This window comes from Lissotriton helveticus, chromosome 3_1 (genome assembly GCF_964261635.1).
Source record: "Lissotriton helveticus chromosome 3_1, aLisHel1.1, whole genome shotgun sequence".
Taxonomy (NCBI): Eukaryota; Metazoa; Chordata; class Amphibia; order Caudata; family Salamandridae; genus Lissotriton; species Lissotriton helveticus.
In genome coordinates this window covers 236,581,682-236,605,723 of record NC_136061.1, presented here as the reverse complement: position 1 = coordinate 236,605,723, position 24,042 = coordinate 236,581,682, and the positions used below count along the sequence as shown (strand labels likewise).

Below are 24,042 nucleotides of genomic sequence, written 5' to 3'. Positions count from 1 at the left end.
TCCTAGTGATTTCCCATTGGACAATGAAAAAATGCTATCGCTGAGTTCTTCCGATTGGAGAGGAGCATTTAGTTCTTCGCTTTAGGTGTTTGTCGGCTTCGGTAGATCTAGATCTGCCAGATAAGTTTGTATCTCTGGAGACGTGGCCTGTATGCGCGACTTATACAAGTCCTGATAATGCAGTACGAATGCATCATGGATGTCACGTTGCGTATAAGCAACTCCCTCGTCTACTGTCCTCACAGATACTATCGGCGCGCATGAATCATTCTGTCGAATGAGCCATGTATGTAGCTTGCCTGCTTTATCGCCCATTTGATGTGTCCGTGCCGAATGAGCAGCATAGTGAAAACACTTCAACCGTTCCAACAGACGCGCGTCTTCTACTCTGTGTGCTTCTAGTCGTCCTTGAGCTCCGTCAGCAACAGCGTGTTCATTAATGGCTAGCTTCTGTTATAACGTGGTTAGCTCCTTCTCCAGTTGTACACACATGCCTGCCTGCGTCCCCAGACAGTGCCCCCTGACAACCACTCCACCAGCGTGGAAGTGGCTGTGCCTGCATCGAAATATTGTGTCACTGTAGTGGCCAATAGATCACGAAAGGACGCATCTAGAAGGACGTCCGGCTGCAGGCGCCACACAGGGATCGGCGGCATCTCAGCCTCCCATCGTAATTCCATCATATGCGGGTTGTGGTCAGAATGCGTGCGTCCCAGGTATGAGGAGTCCGGAATACATGGGAGGAGTTCATTCGACACCATGAAGCGGTCTAAGCACACATGGAGCTTGTGGGCCCCAGAATAGTAGGAGTATACCCTGTCCACACATCAGTGAAGTGCCATTGCTCAGCCCAGTGCGCCAAGGCTTTCGCAGCTGGACTAGTGGCCGCGCCCGGCAAGGGAGGAAAGGAGCGCTCCTAGGAGACATCCAGTGCACAGTTGTAATCTCCACCTAGAATCTTGGGTGTGTCGTGCCATGTGGATAGTTTTTGCGATATCTGGTCTAGGTAGGCTGCCTGCTCAGTGTTAGGCTCATATATGGAGAAGTGTGGCTCAATGGTTAGAGCGGCAGACCCTGATGCAGAAGTCTGGCCCGGGACCAGGGTTCAATTCCCAGCCTCGGAGGGTCTTGGCTCAAAAATTCCACGGACCTGATAGTTCTCGCCTCGGTGCCTATTCCAATCATGGAGTCCCACTCTGCAACTCTGGGCAATAGCTTGCTTAATCTCCACAACGGACCCCACAACGCTAAGGATGCCTGGCCTCACCTTGGGGGTGCCCAGGAGTGGACACCTCACAGGGAAAGCCAGGATGGGTCCCACTGCGGTATTCGTACAAGTGCCTTGAGACCCTTGCGGGTGAGTAGTGCGCTATACAAGTATCAATTTACATTTACATATAGAGAGGCCAATACTACAGGTCTGCCATCTAGTACACCATGAACTATAACATATCTACCCTCCCCGTCTACCATTGTGTCTGCCACCCGAAATGGAGTACCCGGTCTCACCCATATTAGTGCCCCACGCACATTAGAAGAGTAGCCAGTCGCATACAATTGCCCCCTCAATAGTCTATGAAGACGCGTGACTTCTACTTGGGACAGGTGTGTCTCCTGAAGGAGTACTATTTGTATGCGATGTCATTTTAAATAAGAGTATATGAGGTAGCGACGCTCTGGGATATGGATCCCTCTCACCTTCCACGTTCCTATCCTGACGGGCGCCATATCCCAGGAGTGGCAGAGGTACCAGCAACCCCCTCCAGCTTGAGGGCGGTGGGGGGGACGGCGGGGGTGGGGGGGGGTCTGCAGCGGACATAGGAAACCCATGCTAACATGCATTATCATACAAGAATTAATGTTACAGCAATCATACCCTGGCTTAATAGTGATGGCGTAATAAACAAGAAAATAACTCACACAAGAAAATACCATGAGAGCAATTCTGCAACAGGCAAATGCCAAAACTAATAATGCAATAGCACACAACTAACGTTTGGGGGAAAGGAGGGGGTGGGGGGGACACTGTAGCGCACAGCAATATGGAGGTTTGCCACGGCTAATCACAAAGGAGCAAAAAGACCGTCTTTAGCAGTTAGGCCCAACTCTGGCTAGCCACTGGGGGAAGCAGGGCAGCTATTTGGGGGATATGTATAACATTTCTATATAATGAGGGACCAACAAGGGGAGCTCAACGACAGGGCAGGCAGCTACTCCACCATGGCCAGGACATACAAACAATAAAGCGCAAAAAAAGTACACATAGACTCTTATACTTGCCTGTCCGGCAGGACCGGATGTCATATGGCCAATGAAGGAGAGGATTTTGGAAAAGGGGGGGTGGTGATGGACAGAGCTTCTGAATGATGCAGAATACTCTTACCAAGTCAAGAGATCATGGTTTTAATCCATCACCGTTTTTTAGCTCACTGCACCATCCCAGCTCAGAACTTGGCTATATGCAAATTAGTCTGTTCCTGTCCCAGTGCATGATGGGAACAGGGCAAACCAAACTACCAAGCCAATTCTTATACTGGGAAGGAAACAAGCTTCTGGGGACCGGTTTCTGGCATCACAGCCTTCTTCGGCCCGGCTTGCTTGAATCCTGATGGTGCAATGAGCAAGGGACTCACGTCTGAGTATACCCTCCCACACATAGTGTGGATAAAACCGATTTTGGAAAAGGGTGGTGGTGATGGACAGAGCTTCTGAATGATGCAAAATACTCTTACCAAGTCAAGAGATCATGGTTTTAATCCATCACCGTTTTTTAGCTCACTGCACCATCCCAGCTCAGAACTTGGCTATATGCAAATTAGTCTGTTCCTGTCCCAGTGCATGATGGGAACAGGGCAAACCAAACTACCAAGCCAATTCTTATACTGGGAAGGAAACAAGCTTCCGGGGAAGGAGAGGATACACAGGTTTTTGATGGATACATTCCTAAACAATATCATCAGAAGTCTGTGGAGTGACATGCAGCAACATACAGGAGCCCTGAGAGACAGGAATAGTTCATCCTCACTTGGCGGGCCTTGCATGTCAGAGTCTGAATTAGTATCCTCTGCCGGTGAGCCATTGATGTTCGCCACAGCTTGTACCGCTTCCAACTGTCCACTTAGTACTAATTCGAGCAGAGGGCCAGTTGTCTACGAGGCCGGGGACTGCGATTTCCGTTGTCGTCTTCGGCACCGTCTCACAGGGGAATCCGACAAGGTTTCCTGCCGCCAGGTTGTGATGAGCCGTGAGCGTCCAACCACTCTTTCACACTCTCCGGGGTGGTGAAAAATTAGTTTTGCCATTCCCGATGAGTCTTAGCTTCGCAGGAAATAACAGCGAGTACTTTAGATCACATTGCTGCAAGCGTTGTTTCACTGCAAGATAAGAGTGCCGCTGTTTCTGTACTTGGAAAGTGTACATAACTTTGTGGTTATCTACTTGTATGTCTTGTAATTTCTGAGTTTCATGAAGAACGGCATCGCTGTCCCTGTAATTTAATAACCAAATCAGCAGCAGCCTCGGTTTGGAACCTGGGGGCAGGGCTTTAGCAGGCACTCTATGAGCTCTCTCGACAACGAAGTGTGGGGACAGTATCTCTCCTGGTAACAGCTCTCGGATCCAGTCGTCTGCATAAAGCACAACATTTCTCCCTTCGACTCCCTCCGGAAGGCCCAAGACACGTATGTTATTGCGATGGGTCCTGCCTTCCGTGTCCTCCGCTCGGTCGTCCAAGAATTCCACTCTGTTGAGTAGGTCCCGGATGTGCTTCTCGGCTGTGGACACCCGTGGCGAGACCTCCGCAATGTCTTCTTCAGCTGCTGTGGTGTGATCCACGTGCTTTCGGTGATCAGCATGGAGCAACGGGAGATCTAGCGCCACCTTATCTATTTTGTCTTCCAAGGAAGTGCGGATTTGATTCATCGTCTCCACCAGCTTCTCCAATGCCGTCAACACTGCATCAAGTTTGTGCGTCATGTGATCCGTTGCCTCTGAGCTCGCAATCTTGTCCGCCTGTGCACAAGTCTGCAGGTGAGGGGCCACCGCACTCCCGGTGCCAATCTTCGTACTGACCTCTCGTGACAAGGGATAACCAGTGAGAAAGGCTAAGTTGGACGCAATATCTCACGAATGCTTCTCGAGTGTCTTCTGGGATCCGCCTCCACCATCAGCGGCGATCCGGGTCCAACACAAACCAGACTGGACGGACGAAGCATGTCCACTCCGTCCGCAGCTATCTCGCAGTTTACCATGCGCAGGGTCAGTCGGGCTAGCCCCGCAAGCCCTCAACTCAGCACTACAACCGTAGGGGGCTAGAAGTGTCAAGCGTGCCAGACACCAGTTCGCGCCAGTATCAGTGCCACTTCCCTCCAGTCAGCAGGCCCCAGGGAAAGGAACACGTGATGCGGAGGTGCGCTTTAGAAAGTGGCGTGCAGGCATGGAATATTGGTGACAATCTGTTATATGGGTCCCTTCAGTTCAGGGGTGTCATGCTCCCTACACAGAGGGCAGTACTGTAGGATCCTCCAGGAGGCCTGGTCATCATTGCGCAGCCGGATTCTGAGAAAGCATAATAGTCAGAGCAACACAGGCCCCACGTATCGCAGCATAGGGGTCACATGTACCCACTCCAGTGTTCCCCAAATTGCTTGGGCAGTGCTATCTTGACAGGAAGTTGCAGCTTGAGCTTGCATGCGAAAGAGATGGGTGTCGCACGCCGTCAAGCAGGCACCAGTATTGCACGCCTCACCTCGCACGCTGCACTCGTATCATCCACCGCCAGGTCAGAGCTCCACTTCGGATCCCGGTGTCTTTGCGGAGGGTGGTGATCCCAATCGGCGCTTGAATGCCCGCCTGGGCCTGGAAGGCAGATCCCATGCATTCGTGCGTCACACTACTGGCGGCGCTGCAGCTCTGCAGCCGACTGCCACACTCACGGCAAAGAACAGCTGCCAGCCCAGCAGCTCTCAGGTCCGGTCACGTCAAATTCGGACCCCCCTCAGCAGCCGGCCGCGTAACCAGCTCCACAAGTCCTTCTGCGTAGGGTGGGGCCTGGGGGGCGGAGCCAACCCCAGGCCACGTGTGCCGCAGCACTCCCAGAGCAGTGGAGCTTTCACCGGCCAAACCACAAGCAGGAACGTCTGCTGCCGGACTGCCTCATCTAACTGTCTATGTCCCGATATATGCAGCCAGAGATGGGAGCAGAGGACTGAGCGCTACAGCAGCACGTCTGGCTACATTGCTGACTAAGCCACGCCCCCTCACGGCATTACTCTTATCTGTCATTCCTTCCACAGGACCTCACGTCGCCCTGAGTAATATCCCGGGTTCCTCTACCCTTAGTCCACACAAGAGCACAGTGGATGTCAAAATTCCTTCACACGGGGAAAGTCCACTGTTTGCTATTGCAATCTGCGCAGCTGTCAGCTGATAAGATAAGCAGCGAGGCACCAACCCTGCCGCAGCTCCGATCCCCCAGCGCCCTGCAGGTCACCGAGCGAGAGGCAGCTTGAGGGGCGCATCTATCATGCATCAGAGTGCAGGCCTTTCCGGGTCTGGCTTGAGCATAGCTATCTGCAACCCTTTGGTTACCAATTCCTAAAACTACACAGAGCGAGCCGAGGTTCCCCCCAAAAGAGTATTTTTCTCTCATCACTTGCATGCTGTTGTCTGTGTGGTGTATAATTTCGTCCTCTCAGAAGTGTTTCATTTAAATGCACAAAGTGCTAGTTTCCATTTGAAAAGTACCTCCAATCATCACAATCGGGCAGCTTGGGGAGGAAGGGGCTCCGTGTTGCGTGCCACGAAATGCTAGAATACACTTCCGGGGCACATCAAAAATGCCCCTAACATACTGGCCTTTCAGAAACTGCTGAAGACCTGGCTTTTTACCTCTCTTTAGGCTTTCAGTTTCCTTCCCTTAGTCATGTCGGCAGCCTTCGACACCGTGAACCATGCGGTGTTACTGCGAAGGCTGCGGGAGGTTGGCATTGATGGGTCAGTTCCGTCTCTCCTTTCGTCATTTTTGGATGATAGAGAACAGAGTTTGTACTGGGAGGGCTTGCAGTCAGAGAGTTTTCACCTGCCCTGTGGGGTCCCCCAGGGGTCAGCACTGTCACCAACCATGTTTAATATCTAGGTCATGCCCTTGGCGAAACTAGTCAAGAAACACGGATTTGCATTGGTTTCATATGCAGATGATTCCCAACTGATAATTGCAATAAGCAAACAACCCCATACTGGTTTGGACGAAATCACCACATGGACGAACCATAGCTTTTTAAAGATCAACACTGACAAGACGGAGATCGAGTTTGGGCAAGGGCCATCTATGTGGAATGACTCCTGGTGGCCAGTGAGAGCTGGAATTTGTCCCAGCCCAGTCCCTAAGGTAAGAAACCTTGGGGTAATTTTTGACAGTCAGTTTTTTCTCGGAAAAACGCTCAGAAAAATCTTTCCTTTTATAGCACAGGAATTGCAAAAGACAGTGGTAGTAGCTTTACTAATGTCCAAGCTACACTATTTCAATGGCCTGGTGCTAGGAATAAACAAAACATTGATGAGTAGGCTGCAATCCTTACAAAACGCTGCTGCCAAGCTTCTCCTGAATATACCAAGAGGCCAATCAACCTCCGCCAGAATAAGAGCTCTTCATTGGCTTCCCGTACAGCAACGAGTGGAATTTAATGCGCTGTGTCTGGTCCACAAAGCTATTTATTGGGGAGGCGCTAAAGACATTCAACAAATGTTTAGGACTTACCTGCCAGCCCGTTCCTTAAGATCCAATAAGTTAGGCCTCCTTCAGATTGACAGAATTAGAAGAGCAAGATGGGGGGGGGGGGCCTTTTCGCAGTGTGCTGCAAAGCTATGGAACGAACTGCCTACATCCATTAGGTTTCAATCTAATAGTCGGATTTTTAGGAAGGAATTGAAGACTTGGCTGTTTGGTTCAATGTAATCAGATAACGGAATTCGCACCATTCCCACTTACACCAGCGCCAAGACGCCACGGCATTCGAGCGGTATATAAGCTCATATCCTATCCTATCCTATCCTATGCAATGCCTTGTTAGCTAGCACCTAGACATCTCCGGGTATTCGTTGCGCTTTAGAAGTCCTAATAACATAGTTTGTTACATTCAATACTTATGTCCTGCATGCCTTCTGTACAGAAAGCAATCACTCTTTACTACTTTTCCTCAGCTTTGACAGTTAGTCTGGCTTTTGCGTGTTAACCAGCAGTTATTGCACCTATAATCTCCTCAAATGGTTACAGTAATATGCACTTTGTGTATATTTACATCTCTGGATAGGTCGAGACCGCGCCATTAACTAACCAGATAAAAACAAGCATTGGCATAGCCAATAGTGTTGTATATCGTTTTAGGTTCCGAATGGACTTTCCCAATTCATGCCCATATATAGGTGCAAATCATGCTGCCCTTATATAGGCATAGAAATCAAGCCCTTATTTAGGCATAGCCCATGCGGCCCAAACACAGGCATGGCTCTTCTATCCGTTCACCAAACGTCACAACGATTTCTTGGAAAACCAGCTTAGGCAGTTAGGGACTTCCCCTTGCTTGAATATTGATTTCTCCAAGAAATCTGTTAGTTTTACAATTAATAACTATTCCCCAGGGGTTCATTCATGACGTTCAAATGCCAGACTTTACGTCAAAGATGACATTCCTAAACACCTTCAAAGTATAAATATACCTTCACTTGCTATGGCAAACTATGGTGGTTCGGAGCAGTTTGATGACCTACTTGCCCAACGCAGCTCGCTACAGCAAGTGCTGAAGGAAGCAGACTCTCCAGCTGACGCACGGATCAGGAAGCTGCCCTCCTCTGCTGAGAAATCCAGCTCCAGTGTTTCTGACTCCCCTTGCGGGGTGTTGGGAAAGCGAGTCCCGAGACAGAGATACCAGACCTCCTTTATTTCAAGGTAACGAGCGGATTAGAACCTTTGGTAGATTCTTGGCAAAACAAAACCTATGCAAAAGACCATACTTACTTCCTCCCTCGTACTAGACCTAGGTTAGGTACATTGGGGTAGGCGTAATTTAGAAGCACCAGTTGAGTATTTTAGCCTGTGTATTTATGTATGTATTTTTATATGGCTTAGAAACAATACAATGCTCTTACAGTATTATTTTAGAATACTATTCTCGCTAAACGCATTATACTTTGCAGTCTGCCTAACGATTGTAGCAGTTCACTTCTCTTGCATGAGAAAGAAGACTGTTCAATAAACCTTTTTATTGAAAACGCCCGTCTCACTATTTCTCTGCAACTCTGTAGAAACGAAGCATGCACGGTTGACTGAGTGAAATACTTATCTATTGTTTCCACGACTCTGAAGATACGTTTTATTCTTGGGGAAACAAAGTTGTCATGTTTATGCGGTTGTCAGAAACTAATCCCTTCTTGTGAATTTGAGAAAGTTTCTAGTGACCTCTGAGCTAGCTGGCACTCACTATTAAGTTTAGTATATTCGATAGAGATCTAGTTGACTTAAGTCCTACGTCAAAACTATAGGATATATTATTCCAATGCGCAGAGCCTATTGGGAATATAGGAACTACACTACAATAGGTCTTGCATTTGGGACCTTATAAGTGCTTAGTCATGCAACAGTTGATATTGTTGCACCAAGGATATTGTGCTGGATAACTAAACACTTATAAGGTCCCAAAAGCGAGATCTATTGGCTATGCCAATGCTGGCTAATACATAAAAGTGACCCATAGGGTAGGTCGTGGACAGCCCAAGGGCAGAGTGCAGCATATTTAACAAGCATTGGCATAGCCAATAGGTCTCGCCTTTGGGACCTTATAAGTGTTTAGCCATGCAACAGTTGATGTTGTGCTGGATAACTAAACACTTATAAGGTCCCAAAGGCGAGACCTATTGGCTATGCCTAAACCCTCTAATATAGCAGCTAGAACTGTGGTGGGTGTTGCACTGAGCCAATTGGCTGATAATGCACTAAAATGTTTACTCTTTTGTGGGCTTCGTCTTTCTTCTGGTTTGCAGAACAGAAAGAGCTCAGGCACGTAGGCCTACGGCTGACAACTGAGTCAAGTGCGTGAAGGAGACAGAGGATTGAATGAATAAAATGTGGAAAACAAGGCAAGTAGAGGCAAACAGATAGAGGTACAGAAAAAGATAAGAAAGTAAAAATCAAACAGGGAAGAAAAGAAAAAGATTGCTAAATATAAATGGTGAAATGAGGAAGGGAAAAAAGAAGGAACGAGGGAGGATACAAGTATGAATGGAAAGATAAAACAAAGAAAAGGGAAGGGTGTAAGGAAGTGTGAAACAAAAGAAGGGTGCAAAGAAGAAAGTGTGGAAGGAAGAATTAAAATAGGGACAGAAGGAAAGGGGGCTGGAGGAAAAGAGGAAAACAAAGAAGGGTGAAAGAAGGTTTGGAAAGATGGAAGGACGAGTGAAAGGATGGATGAATGAAAAAAGTACTGGAAGACTGCTGGAACAAAAGGATGAATGGAAGGGTGGAAAGATGGAAGAGTGCATGGAAGGGAGTTGGGTGGCTGGATGAGTTGAGAATGGAAGGAAGAAAGGATGGGCATGATTGTAGGAAGGATGCTGAGAGATGGGGTAGAAGAGAACAGGTTAGGGAGTAGGAGCCTCTATATTGAGGAGAGAGAGCAAGAAGAGGAAGGAACATAAATGAGACCTTTTGTGGGAAAGTGACACCTGTGGAGTACACCGTACACAAATTTTGCAGTCTGCATAGATGTTAAGGGAACACAAATGCACAACACAGGAACACCGGAAACTTTTAACTGTTACACTAAATGGGCTAGGGAATATTGGAACATGCCAGTAGCCAAGGGCAGCCAAACATGCAAAGCTGCTCCATGGCAGTGAACAGGATGAATTACATATTTTTAGTGGATAAACTGAAGCTTAAGCAAGCGTCAGGCTCAGTACATAAGGAATGTGCACAATATAGAAAGATGGCTATCCAGATGCATGTGACGTCTGGATTGAATGTATGGCTACTATGGCTCCTGCTAGCACGTGGTTGCCGTACTGTGCCTAGTATCAATGGCAGCCAATGTCGCCTCTTTAAAATGGGAAGTTTGCCTATGACCCTAGCATGATGTATACGAGGAAGCACAGTACTGCTTTCACTGGTCTGATGCTGCAGGGGATCCTGTGGGGCTAGCATGTGTATTGCTGTAGGACAGGTGCTGGTAATGTGTAGGGAGCATCAGAAAACGTGAGGAGGTACCCATGGATGATATGCTTAAGGGGTCCCTTACACTCCTATTAGTAACTGTTTCAACTATAACACTGTGTTGGAAAATAGCAAAAAGCCTATTTGCTATATGGATAACGCTGTTTTGTATGTGATTCCCCTATGTATGCATTAATTTAATTAACATTTTTTCCATTGTGAATGTAAGCAATTTTCCAAAAGCAATGTTACATTTTTTGGGAGTTTTAAAGAGCACCCAAGTTATATCGTGAATCGGAAAAACTCGGGATTACATCGTCTGTGTGCAGCGTCCACCGATTCACGATATAACTTGGGGACTTTTCTAAGTGTCCATCAGTACAAGGGACTTTTTAGCTGATCCAGTTTCGTTGTACATGCGCAACCTTTTTCAATCACACTATTGGCGCTCTTCATTGTACATGCGCAACCTTTTTCAATCACACTATTGACGCTCTTCATCGTAGTGGCCCCCGAAGAAGGGACGTGGTGTCCCGAAATGCATCGGGCCACCCTGGAATGCATTGCCTTGTGTTTGATACAAACTGCTCAGTTATGTCAGCGTATTGAGAAAATGTTAATCGTATCAGTGTAAGATAAGTATAAAGACTGTTCTAATATTGATTTTGAATTGTGCAATACCAAATAATAATTCATTTGACAACAATTTTGTGTTTACTTTGTTCAGTTTAAACAATGTTTAATCAGGAATAGTTGCATATAAGTGTGTATACATTGTTAAACTTTATTTAGTAGTGCACACAGTTACTCAAGTGACAGTTCGCTTGACACTTCAGAATCATACACACGTGGAATTGGCAGCCCACAAACACTGTAGCACACAAAAACATTTCTAAAATCCTAAGCATTTATTTAAACAGCTTCTAAAATTGGTTTAAGCTAGGTGTGCACCGCATACTCCAAACTTTGTGATTTTCTTGCCTAAGCCATTTGGTGCCTGCTGTGGTCTCTGGTCACATGACTGGGTGTAGTTGACGGTTGGGCTTTGTTATTGTTGTGTTAGATTTATATCGCGCCAAATCACCTACAGGTCTCTAGGCGCTCGGAAATCGATGGAATTTATACAATAACTTCATGCAACACAAAGAGGTAGTGCAGCAGCCAACTTACATTGCACCCAGAACCTTTCCAAACAGCAATGTTTTCACGGACTTTCTGAACCGCAGGAGATTCACTTCTCTGCGTAGTCCCTCAGGCAGTTTATTCCATAGCTGAGGGACCAACACTGAGAAGGCTCTTCCTCCCTTGGTTACCAGTTTGTACCGAGGGCAGACCAGCAACTGAGAATCAGAAGATCTGAGTGTTCTTTTTGGGCTATACACTTTCAGACTGTCTCTGATATAAACAGGTGCATGGCCATAAATTGCCTTATGGGCCGTGCATAGACTCTTAAACTCTACCCTCTCTTTTATGGGGAGCCAATGCAGGCTCTGTAGTAGGGGAGAAGCCTTGGTCCTTCTGGGGAGTCCTTCTGCAGTCTATTAGTCAGAGTTTTGGGGAGGCCTAGATAAAGGGCATTCCCATAATCTATTCTTGAGATAATTGTCGCCACTACAATTGTTCGCAACATGGACTGATAAAGAACGGGGGCTAGCTTGCGTAACTACCTGATGATATTCGTGCAGCTCCCAACAACAACAGCTGGGAACAGCCCCACTTACACTTGAATAAGCTGTGTCCTGCCTCCACAAAGCGCTGCATACCCCTTGGAGTTAGACTGGAGCCATAGCCAGGAAGGCAGGGTCTCTGTGCACTTCAAAGGCATGCCTCTAGAAACCTCTCCACACTTCAAAGGCACAACTATGAATAAAAAGCATTTACAATGCAACGGTCTCGCCTTTGCAAAAGTTAGAGCTATTGGCATTGTGTATTCCTCCTAGACAGCCATACTCAAAGAGAACTTATGTATGTATGTATTTGTATTTGAGCTTGTAAAGCGCACTGCTACCCGTCCGTAGGTTTCCTGGTGCTGTATAACTCTGGGGAACCCGTCCTGGCTTTCCCTGTGGGATGGTCCCTGCTGGGAGTCCCCAAGGTGGAGCCAGGCATCCCCGGAATTGATGGGGCCGTTGTGGAGATTAGGCAAGCTAATGCCCAGAGTTGCCGAGTGGAACCCCTGATTAGAGTAAGCACCGAAGCGAGAATTATCGAGTCAGCTGACCCAAGTCCACAACCCTGCCGCGTCGGGAATTGAACCCTGGTCCCGGGCCGACTTCTGCTCCCGGGTCTGCCGCCTCTAACCAGTGAGCCACACTACTCCACTCAACTTAGATATGACTGGATGGGCCATCACTGGCACGATGGGATGGAGGAGCTGGGAACAGCCCCACTTACACTTGAATAAGCTGTGTCCTGCCTCCACAAAGAGCTGCATACCCCTTGGAGTTAGACTGGAGCCATAGCCAGGAAGGCAGGGTCTCTGTGCACTTCAAAGGCATGCCTCTAGAAACCTCTCCACACTTGAAATGCACAACTATGAATAAAAAGCATTTACAATGCAACGGTCTCGCCTTTGCAAAAGTTAGAGCTATTGGCATTGTAAATGAAATTTTTTATTTATGTGTTGGTTTTGAAACCAGATAAATAAATGGCAGTCATTTACAATGCCAATAGCTTAATCTCTCACAAATGCAAGACCTATTTCATTTGCAATGCAATAGGTCTCGTATTTACGCAAGTTTGAGCTATTGACATTGCAAATAACAGTGCGTTTTATTTAGGTTTCAAAAACCAAAATATAAATAAACGGTGGCACATACATATATATAAATGCATAGGTATATATTTATATATATATATACACACACATATATATGTGCATATGTGCGTGCATAGAGGTAGTGAGAGGTAGAGTAGTAGTAGAGAGGTAGAGAGGAAGAGAGTGAGTAGTAGAGAGTAGTAGAGAGTGTGTAGTAGAGTGTAGTAGAGACTGTAGTAGATAGTAAAGAAGTAGAGTGTGTGTAGTAGAGTGTGTGTAGTAGAGTGTGAGTAGTAGAGTGTGAGTAGTAGAGTGTGAGTAGTAGAGTGTGAGTAGTAGAGTGTGAGTAGTAGAGTGTGAGTAGTAGAGTGTGAGTAGTAGAGTGTGAGTAGTAGAGTGTGAGTAGTAGAGAGTGTAGTAGAGAGCTGCTGGTATAGTTCATAAATTTCTATCGGTATATATGCACTGAGGTAGGTAGATGTGTATTCTTCTATCTAATATACAATCTGTGTATCTGAGGTCAGTTGACATTCCAACTAGGGCAGAGAAGGGGGAGTGCTTAACGTAAAAGTAAACAATAATTTTTAAAGTAATTTACTTATATGCCACCCCCATGCACCCCCTCAATCTGTCCTATTCCAAACCACTTACTTACTCTGATTGTCTAATCTGCTTATTATGCCAATGGATATAGCAAAGACACTTAAAGCTCTGTGTATTGCTATGCTTAAGTTGTGTTGGTGCTGCTTGTGAGATATGTTCCATGCTCGAGCTGCAGCGTTCTGCTCGCACCTTTGTAGTGTTTTGAAATGGATTTTGTTATTTTTTAATGTGTACCCGCGCTGGCAAGCTGAACCGCGGGCGGACGAGCACATTTGAAATAAACCTTCAAACTTACCTACCGTTTTCGGACTCCTTTATTTACCACACAAAGATATATTGGCGAACTCAAATGGATAAAGTACAAACTCTTAGATACAAGTTGATGGCATTACGGTAGCATGTGAACTTTCCCTAGCAGCTCTGCGGACAGCTTGTTTCCTTGTGTACTGTGACCCTCTTGTCTATATTGTTCCTCCAAAATAATTCGTGCAGGATGTTTTGCACTGGCTGCCCTTTCTATTTCCCTTTCGCGCATCCATTCATGCTTCCGATGAAAAGCTGAGCACAATCACCAGTTCTGACCTGCTGTGCCCCAGAGCATTCCGGTGGGCGGACTCTGCAGAGAAACTAGGCCGTCGCTCCAAATATAGTTTGTACCTACCATCAAGGAAAGGGCCGCTTTTCTATGGACACAGGCCTGTTATGTTGTTGCTTTTGAGTGCATACTTCATGTGATTTAAGAAAATTAAAACATCCTTGCTGATTGGAACAAGCGCGTGGCAGAAGGGTGGAGGCGCGCGCGGCAGCAGGGGGAGGAGGGGAGGTGCGCAAGGGCCGAAAGGCAGAAATGTAAAAACAAGCGCCAGACTTCCTGCTGGCATAAAAGGTTCCTTATCTTTTTTATGGGGCCATCTGGACCCATGTAGAAGATAAGAAACCTTTTACGCCAGCAGTAAGTCAAGTAAGCCAGTCTGAAAAGGACGGGCTTGCAGAGAAAGAAGAACGTCACCAGTACCTCTTCTCCAACGGCTGGCCATCGTTTAGGACGCCAGCCAATGAAGAAGAGGGGTGGGCTAGTGAAAGTTCCTCTATCTCATTAAGTCTGGCCAGCTCGCATGTGCGCAGTCTTTCGCAGGCCGAGACCTAAAAAAAAAAAGACATCAGACGCCAACTCTTCAGTACGCTTCTGGACCTGTGGATACTGTGCCAGGAAAAAGGACAGCTGTGCTGCCACAAGAACTGCCCCTCTGCTGGACTGCTGCTCTGAAGGAACTGCTGTCTGCCATGCTGACCTGCTGCCCTGTTGTCTGGGGAAGAAGAAGAACTGGGCCAGCAACCCATCTTGACCAAGACTCGAGTGACTCAAAGGGCTAGTCTGCTGGCCTCCTGATCTGAGCCTCAGGGACATAAAAGGCTCACCAACAGCTCCTGGGCCTGTCATCAGTGAGTTTCTGACACCCAGGTGGTGCCCCTCAGGTCCTGGACCCTTTGTGTGGCTGAGCAGGATCTTAATTCAAGCTTTTGGGCTCTTCGTGAACGGGCCTGTTTACACCGGAATGCGCCGCTTGCACTGAAAATCAGCCCGAGCCACTGCTAGCCCCTCTTTTTACACAGCAACATCGAAAGCCCAAGAGGGAGCCTAAACGCGAAGCTCTAGCCTGCTCGTCCACATCACCCGACCTGCTCTTTGTGCTACACAGACTGCCACTTGTGACACTCTCCATGCTCCTGGTGACCATCTCCAATGCGAATGGTGCACTTGGCACAAAACTTTAGAAGTGAAAACTTTAGCAGGATTAATCAATTTGTATATGACACGCACTCCATTGCAGTTCGCTTGAACTTTTGACCTAAACCTGGTCCAGCGCTACCAAATAGCCACGGTTGGCCCTTCCTGTTTTTAAGTGCTATTTTACAATTCATTCTTTAAAAATTCAGAACTCCGGTTCTACTGATAGAACTGTTGTCATTTTGGTATTATTTTATTCATTCGATTTAGTTGAAATCTGGTGTGGGATCTTTGTTTGGTGTTTTCGCTGTTTTACTGTTTGAGGTTTTGCACAAATACTTTACACAATCACACCAAGTTAAGCCTGACTGCTCTATGTCAAGCTCCCAGGGGGTTGAGCATCAGTTAATTTTGGGTTTACTTGTTCCTTACCCCGACAAGGATTGTGGTTGCAGCTTCACCAGGGCTCACACCTTAGTCAACCAGTAAAACAAAGCTATGTATTGAACAAAAACAAAAGAAAGCTGTACAGTAGCGTTATAATAAGATTAATTTGTAACTGATTTGATTTTCGTTAAGAAATACGGTTTTGCACTTTTTCCTAACCGGATAGGTCAGTTTAGATGAGGAGTAAGTGTGTGAGGTCATTACAAATGTGGGTGAATACTTACCAAGTTACATTCGTGTGGGCATTCAGCACTTCTGTGATGCCATTTCCTATGGCATACTCACCGAAACACCAGTTTTCTGACCACTACCTAGTATTACAAGATACCATCATAACAAATTTTCTGCAGCTGCAAATTCTGAAGATATTAAGTTTGTGTATCGGGATGTGTGATCCTCAGTGGTACACAGTACCTTTTTGCAGACAAAGTTTCACTACGTTACGAACTTTTCAGTTAAAATTAGATAAAAAAATTTACAAAATTAAATATCAGCAACTTGTGTCCTAAAACGAAAAGTGTTGCCTAATAAGATGGTCTTAGACCAAAAAGCAAAAAAAATTAAATACCATTTTGCTGGAGTCCATGAACAAGTTTTGCCTACACGTTTGGGTGGCAATGAGGAAAGTACTTAAATTGCTAAAATGTCATAGTTATGACTTCGGTCTTCTTAAAAGGCTTTGCATGACTTATAAGTTCTTCTGGTGACCTTATGGAACAGCAGTTTACTTGGCTGTACAGTTTTCGTTCAGCTGGTGGCTGGGTGTGCATTTCTCCTACCAAATGCAGCTTTTTCAGAAAACATTTCGCCGTCACACTTCTTTTTGCCTGGTTAAGAAACAGACTGGAAACAGTGAATCAGAGAGCTTAAGAACTATCCCTTAGCAATAGGAGGAAAAAAGTTTGAACCCTAGAGGAAACAAGCTTTGCTTTTCAATTCTGTGGGAGGAGGTCAACAAATATTTGACCATTTACCTGATAAAGAACCAGCCAGCAACTTCTTCAGTACCTCATAATAAGCATGTAGAGGTGGTTTAAAGACTAGGACAACATTTTGTTAGAAGAACCAGATGTGATTCTGGCAAGACACAATGTATTTCAAGACTTCATGGAAACCAAAATCTGAAGTCACCATAGATCAACATCAACAGAACTAGCTAATAATAGTAATCAATATGTGGAAGAGGCTATAGCGAAGTTTATAGAAAGATGTGTTTTATCAACTTGGTCATCAGCTACCAAATGTGATTCTAATGTGCATTCACGTTGATAATGCTAGAAGAAAAGGAAAAGGTGAAAGGAAGGTAAATGGAAATGCCAAGGGTGGGCCAGTGTTCCTGATGTGGTTCGGGGTGCATTTGGGAAATAATCTAGTTTGCCATGCAGTAGTTAAAATATGCAATAATTTACAAGAAATTGGACATTTATCAGGCTATGAAAAAGTGTGATAATGTGATGTGTTTTCTTGTGGCACAGAATGCACAAAAGATGTATGCGAGATTGTGTCCAATTCATTTTGGCAGTAGGGTTGAACGAAGACTAAGTGCTCAATTTGTGGACTTTAAGAGGGAAGCAGGGAACAACCGTATTCTTTATTGATGTGGACTTAGTCTTGTCAACAACAATAGATATTTTAACTGTAAAATGGCATCGAAGCTCCAATATAAATGCTTTGTATGTACAACAGTTTTATGGTTTAATAAAAAGATTTTTTTTAAACTGTTCAGTTAAAAAAATAAACCATTTCGCCAAGTGGTCCAAGTGAAACTTGCTGTTATGGGCAGTGTTCCCTCTATTATAATAAAGTGTTCAAAGAAGCAGGAAGCACGCACAAAGGAGGCTGTGAATTCCTTATGAACATAGCTATCAAACCTGCTTTGAAACAAAGCAGGTTACTAAACCTTTGAGGTGAACCGTAAGGCCTGAAGTGGCTCAAAATTATGATCATGAATTGCTTTAAGTGTTTATGAGAGGGCTGGATTTGTTTTCAGGGGAAGGAAGGTTGACAGGAGCTACGGCACACACGTGTAATGCACAGCGCAAAGTATACAAGTTAATCTTGAGCAGCCGAAAGGAAACGTAAATGTTTGCCCTTTAAGGGTAAGAGTTCATTGTAATATGCATATTAATTTTTAAAAAAGTATCATCAAGTGATAAGCCTCCGCCAACTTATGCAAACTATGCAAGTAATTATCAAACATGCAGGTTTGAGGAAAAAACTGCCCCCTTGTTGGTAATATCAGAAAAGTTTTATTTCTTCTACATTCTTCCTCCCGTTTTTTGTTTTTTTCTCCTTATGGTCGGTTTGATTTTTTCAATTCTTGATTTTTCTTTTCATAAGTTTCTTCTTTCTATGCTTCTTCCACCATTCTTTTATATATTCCTTCCTTTCTTAATTCCTGCCAACTGCTATTCCATCCTTCCTCTCTTTCTACCCCATACTTTCTTACCTTCATTCCTACTCACCTGTTCTCTACCCCATTCCTGCCCTCAAGCCTCGGTCAGAATTAAGTGTAATACAATGCTATAGCGAGCCTTTAAAATGCTTTTTCTGGGGTATTCAGCCATCAATGGGTAATACAGATAATATGAGCGGTTTAACTTTTATTTTAATAACACTTTCAATAACCACTGCTACTTCAGGTGCTTCAACTGTGAGAGTTCAGAGTCTTAAAACCGACAAAAGTTGATGGGAGCAATGCTTGCAATACGTCTAACCACTAGTAAAATGTTGTGGTAACACTCCAACCCATTGTTGTTTTGCCCACCAGGCCACCCTAGTTTGCACCCAGAAATATGTAAATCAGTCTCAACCTTGCTCCAATAGGAACAATCCAGCCCCAACTGCCAGACCAGGTCCTCCCTGAATTGGAATACAGGCAACTGAAGAGCAGTTTTGCCTTGATTGAGGCTCTTCAGTTAGATGAGGACCTTCCAGGGCCGTTCCTTGGCCAGTGCCTAACAGATGTGCGTAACAGATCTTAAAGTAGAGGATTATCCACCTCGTCAGTATTCTCTGAACAGCCGTCCCTTTCTTTGCTCTGGGGAACCCTACAAAAAGTTGAGTGGCTAGATGATGATCCCTGGCACTATCAATGTAAAAACTTAAAGCCCTTTTGCGGTTAAACTGATGAAGCCTCCCCATCTCTTGTGAGTGGTGAGAGGGAGCAAAGAATACTTGTAGCGATCGGTTAACACAGAACGGAGTCATGACTTTTTGTAAGAAGGAAGCCAGAGTCTAATCGGTCTAGAAAAAAGGTGGTGTGTGGCAGTTGAACAGAAAGTGCCTGCAGTACACTCATGCGCTGGGCTGACAATCACACGGATGTCAGGAGGTGCAATTATGCATGGGCTCAAAAAAAGGCATGTCGAGACCCTGTTAAGGTCCCACTGTGGCATCACAAATGGTTTGGGGGAAATGGGGGAATTACACCTTTATTAAACTTCATCATAACATGTGATTTCAACAAGGATGGTTTGTCCAAGTTCAAGTTCAAGTTCAGGAATTTGCTCACCCAGAGGGTCTCAAGGCGCTTGGGGGGGGGGTGCATTATTTATCGAATAGCCAGGTTTTGAGTTTCTTTTTGAAAGAAGTGTGGTTCTGTGTAAGGCAGAGGTGAGTGGGGAGAGAATTCCAGGTTTTGGCCGCCAAGTAGGAGAAGGATCTTCCTCCCATGGTGGATCTATGGATGCGCGATATTGCGGCGAAGGCTTGATTGGAGGATCGTAGTTGGCGGGTGGGTGTGTAGAAGGACAGTCGTGTGTTGAGGCATTCGGGTCCTAGTTTGTAGAGGGCCATGTGTGCGTGGGTGAGGAGACGGAACGTTATTCTCTTGTTGACGGGGAGCCAGTGGAGGTCTTTCAGGTGATCGGTAATGTGAGCTTGGCGAGGGATGTCAAGTATGAGTCTGGCTGATGCGTTTTGGATGCGTTGGAGTTTTTTCTGTAATTTGGCTGTGGTTCCGGCGTAGAGGGTGTTTCCATAGTCCAGTCGGCTAGTGACCAGTGCGTGGGTGACAGTCTTTCTTGTTTCGATGGGGATCCAACAGAAGATTTTTTTGAGCATGCGAAGTACGTTGAAGCAAGAGGATGAGACGGCGTTGACTTGTCTAGTCATCGAGAGGGAGGAGTCTAGGATGAAGCCTAGGTTACGTGCGTGGTCTGTAGGTATGGGTGCTGAGCCCAGGGCCGGTGGCCACCATGAGTCGTCCCAGGCAGAGGGGGATGATCCTAGGATGAGGACTTCCGTTTTGTCTGAGTTAAGTTTCAGGCGGCTGTTTTTCATCCATTCGGCTACTTCTTTCATGCCTTCGTGAAGATTGGTTTTGTCGGTGTAAGGGTCTTTGGTGAGGGAAAGGATCAGCTGGGTTTCGTCAGCGTAGGAAATGATGTTGAGGTTGTGTTGTCACGCGATGGAAGCGAGGGGACTCATGTAAACGTTGAAGAGGGTGGGACTGAGTGATGAACCTTGTGGTACTCCGCAGATGACTTCGGTGGCCTCTGATTTGAATGGGGGGAGTCGGACTCTCTGGGTTCTCCCGGCGAGGAACGAGGTGATCCAGTCCAAGGCTTTTCCTTGTATGCCGATGTTGCTGAGGCGTTGTATGAGGGTGCTATGACAGACTGTGTCGAAGGCGGCGGAGAGGTCGAGTAGGATGAGGGCAACTGTTTCTCCTTTGTACAGTAGTGTTCGGATGTCGTCTGTCGCTGCAATGAGGGCGGTTTCGGTGCTGTGTTTGGCTCGGAAGCCGGACTGTGAGGTGTCAAGGGAGTTGTTGGATTCAAGGAAGGCGGCGAGCTGGCTATTGACGGCTTTCTCAATGACTTTGGCAGGGAATGGGAGGAGGGAAATGGGGCGGTAGTTCTTAAGTTCAGAGGGGTCTGCTGTGGGTTTCTTCAGGAGGGCGCCGAGTTCGGCGTGTTTCCAGCTTTCTGGGAAGGTAGCGGAGTTGAAGGAGCAGTTGATGACATCGCGGAGATGGGGTGCGATGATGGAGTCTGCTTTGTTGAAGATGTGGTGGGGACAAGGGTCGGTTGGCGAACCTGAGTGGATGGAGTTCATTAGGCGGATGGTGTCTTCAGTGGTGATTGGGTTCCAGGCGCTAAGGTTGTTAGAGAGCGGTTTATGTTCTGAGGTGGGTGGGGTGGACTGTTCTTTGGATATGTTCTTAAAGCGGTTATGTATGTCGGCAATTTTGTTGTAGAAGAAAGAGGATAAAGAATCGCAGAGGTCTTGGGAGGGCGTAATGTCATTTGAGGCTGCGGTGGGGTTGGTAAATTCTTTGACGATGTTGAATAGTTCCTTGCTGTTGTGGGCGTTGATGTCGAGTCGATCCTTGAATGCTGATTTCTTGGTGGATCGGATCAATTGGTGGTGTTTGCGGGTGGCAGCCTTGAAGGTGGTCAGGTTGTCAGTGGTTGGGTTTTTTCTCCATGTTTTCTCGAGAGTACGGCATAGCTTCTTGGATTTCTTAAGGTCATCGTTGAACCAGGGGGCTTTTTTGCTACCCTGTTTGGTTTGGTGGTTTTTCAAGGGTGGTAATTAGTCAGCGCTGTGAGTGATCCATTGTTTGAGTTTGGTGGCAGCTTGGTTTGGGTCCGATGGAAGGGCGGGAGGGTTTTGGTTGAGCGATGTGAGGAGTTGGTCAGTGGTGATTTTGTTCCAGTTTCTTCGAGGAATAGGTTGTGGGGGGTAGTGGTGGTTTTGTAGCTAAAGTGAACACAGCTGTGGTCCGTCCAATGGAGAGCTGTGGTGTGGTCGAAGGAGATGTGTTTGCAGGAGGTGAAGATGGAGTTGAGCGTATGTCCGGCTACGTGGGTGGGGGTGTCAACAATTTGTTTGAGTCCGAGATTGGCTAGGTTGTCTAGAAGGGTGGTGGTGTGGTTGTCGTTTTTCTTTTCCAAGTGGAAGTTGATGTCTCCCAGTAGGATGTAGTTCTCGGAGTGAAGGGCATGTGGGCAGACTAAGATAGCTAAAAGAGCTGACAATCGTCCGCAGTGGCAACTGCAAGGTCGTGTTGTGCTAAAGAACAAATAAACAAAAGGAGGTCCGATAGCTTCACCTATATTGAGTCAGATTTGTGACACCAATTTACAAACTTATTACTCTGAATCAATGGATTTCATGGTGGGGTGTCTGGGGGCAGAGCTGACATCCACCAATTCAGGTGGTAAACCGAAAGCAGTCAATTGCTACCTCTTACATCCACCAGTAGCTTAACAAAACATGGGGGGGGACCCTGCAAGATATGCTAAAATGGCACCTTATACCAGTAGGGTCTGAGGAGGCCCCCTCCAGTATGGATAAGCCTGGGGACCACCCGCAACGCGGGGGCTGAGGGAGCATTTGTTACGCCCCTGACTTCCACACATGAAGATGTTAGACAAGATGTCCGCACAAACTGGTAGACTAATCAGAAGGCAGATGAGAATTCTCAGTTTTTAGGAGTTTCCATCCCAATCTGGGGCAACTAACAAGGCTTGTGTCTGATCATTCTCGATTTCTTCAGAACTCAGGGCAGGAAAGTTAGTGGCAGGAAGGTTAAATTCTACCCACAATACATCTCTTAACAAGCGCAGTTCCATCGGCCCAAAGGTACAGTGGACAGAACAAGAAGCACACTGAAGATCTGCAGCATGGCCTCTTAGAAGGCCTCAGTCTGTTGGGAGATTGACAAAGACCTGGGGACCTCGGGGTGCATCAGGGCCAACTGAGAAATTGGTTCCATGGCTGGAGACCTCACAGGAATGCGACTTACATCTTAAATTCCCCATAGGGATTGGATGGAGTAGAATTTCCATTCTCATTCCTGCGCTTGGACTTACCTAAAGATTTTGAGTGGGAAGTGTAATGGTAGCAGGAAAGGCCTAGAGATCAGGCCTGAGACTTGGAGAGGGACCTGTATGAAGACTTGGCAAATTCCAGTCTCTAATTACTTTCAGGTGCATTATGGAGCATTTATCGCATGACTGAGTCGTGCCTGGAGGCCGAGCATCAAAGGCACACCTCTTGCGGGCCCAAGACCGACCATCTGCTTCCTGCAGTCTCAGCACAACACAGCTTGAACCCTGTTGTTTTCAAGCAGAGAGATCTTTCCAAACCACACCTGGCAGAGTCGTTTGGGGGGTCATCAGAAGCCTAAGTGGGAGTGTAGCTCCAGATCTGCTTCAAAAGGCATGGTAAGAAAGAAACTGACATCAGCATGCGTCTGTGGTGTCACCTGTCAGTGCGAGGGAGTTCTGCCACAATCTCCAGATCGAGTCTGGGGGGGGATGTTCTAAGAATCTGCAGTTCGAAATATCCCTTAGTAATTTTGCTTGTATTGCACATATCATTAACTGGGCCTAAAGAAGGATTCACAAGCACACTATTTACTATGGCACAAGAAGGATCAACAAGTACAGAATTTCGTTACTGTATGTCGATGCTTTCAAACAAGCATCAAGTTAGTAATATGTGCCTACAAGCAGTGCCTATGTCAGATGATCCGTGGGAGAAAACTGACTTTTCTGAATTGTAGTTGAAATCACCAAACACTTAGAACATTTGGTGGTGGTTGTTATTTTTAAAATTAATGCACTATGTGATAATACTGTTGTTGAGTTTTAGCATAATATTTTTGCTACAGGTGTGTCAAAATAATTGTTTGCCCGACGAAGGGGTACAATTTGTTTTAAAGTATGGAAAACGATTGACCGACACTGGGGTAACTCATTACAATGTCGCTCTGTAGAGTCCTCAGTCAAACCACCTCAAGGAGAGAATTAACAGAATCTGGAAGGAAGGCGTTTAGACACCTTTCGAATATATGGGATGGGGTGGCATTTAATATGAAACAAAATGTGGAGTTACAATATCACGACTCATGCCACAACAGTAGAAACTCAGCTTAGGTAGTAGAAGAAAAGAGACATCAGTGCCTAGCTGATTCTTTGAGACCACTGGTGTTCAATGCTAACAAGCTGATATAGATGTGGGGATGAAGGTCGAGTATAACCATGCAAAGTTTAAGTAGTATTATGAAAAAAAGTTTTGTCTCAAGGATGTTAGCATTTTGGTAGCTGACTGGGTAATGATTTTTAAAAAAAACAATGTTAAAAGGCACAGCTAAATTTCATTACAGGGCGTCTGAGCTAGTGTTTACGGTAACCAGAAGTGCTAGGTTACTGGAGAATGGCAACTCAGACAATCATTCAGTTAAGATCGAAGAGAAGAACTAATTATTTTAAGGCACTGGTTGTACTGACAAGTTTGACAATTTGGTTTATCTGCAAGGACGTTTGACTTAATGTGTAGGATTCA

General features: G+C 46.0%; 1 protein-coding gene across 2 annotated transcripts in view; it reads right to left on the bottom strand.

Moving 5' to 3' along the window:
• NUP88 (nucleoporin 88) overlaps nucleotides 1-24,042 on the bottom strand; it is a 362,163-nt gene that overhangs the window by 327,935 nt on the left and 10,186 nt on the right. The window lies entirely within an intron of this gene.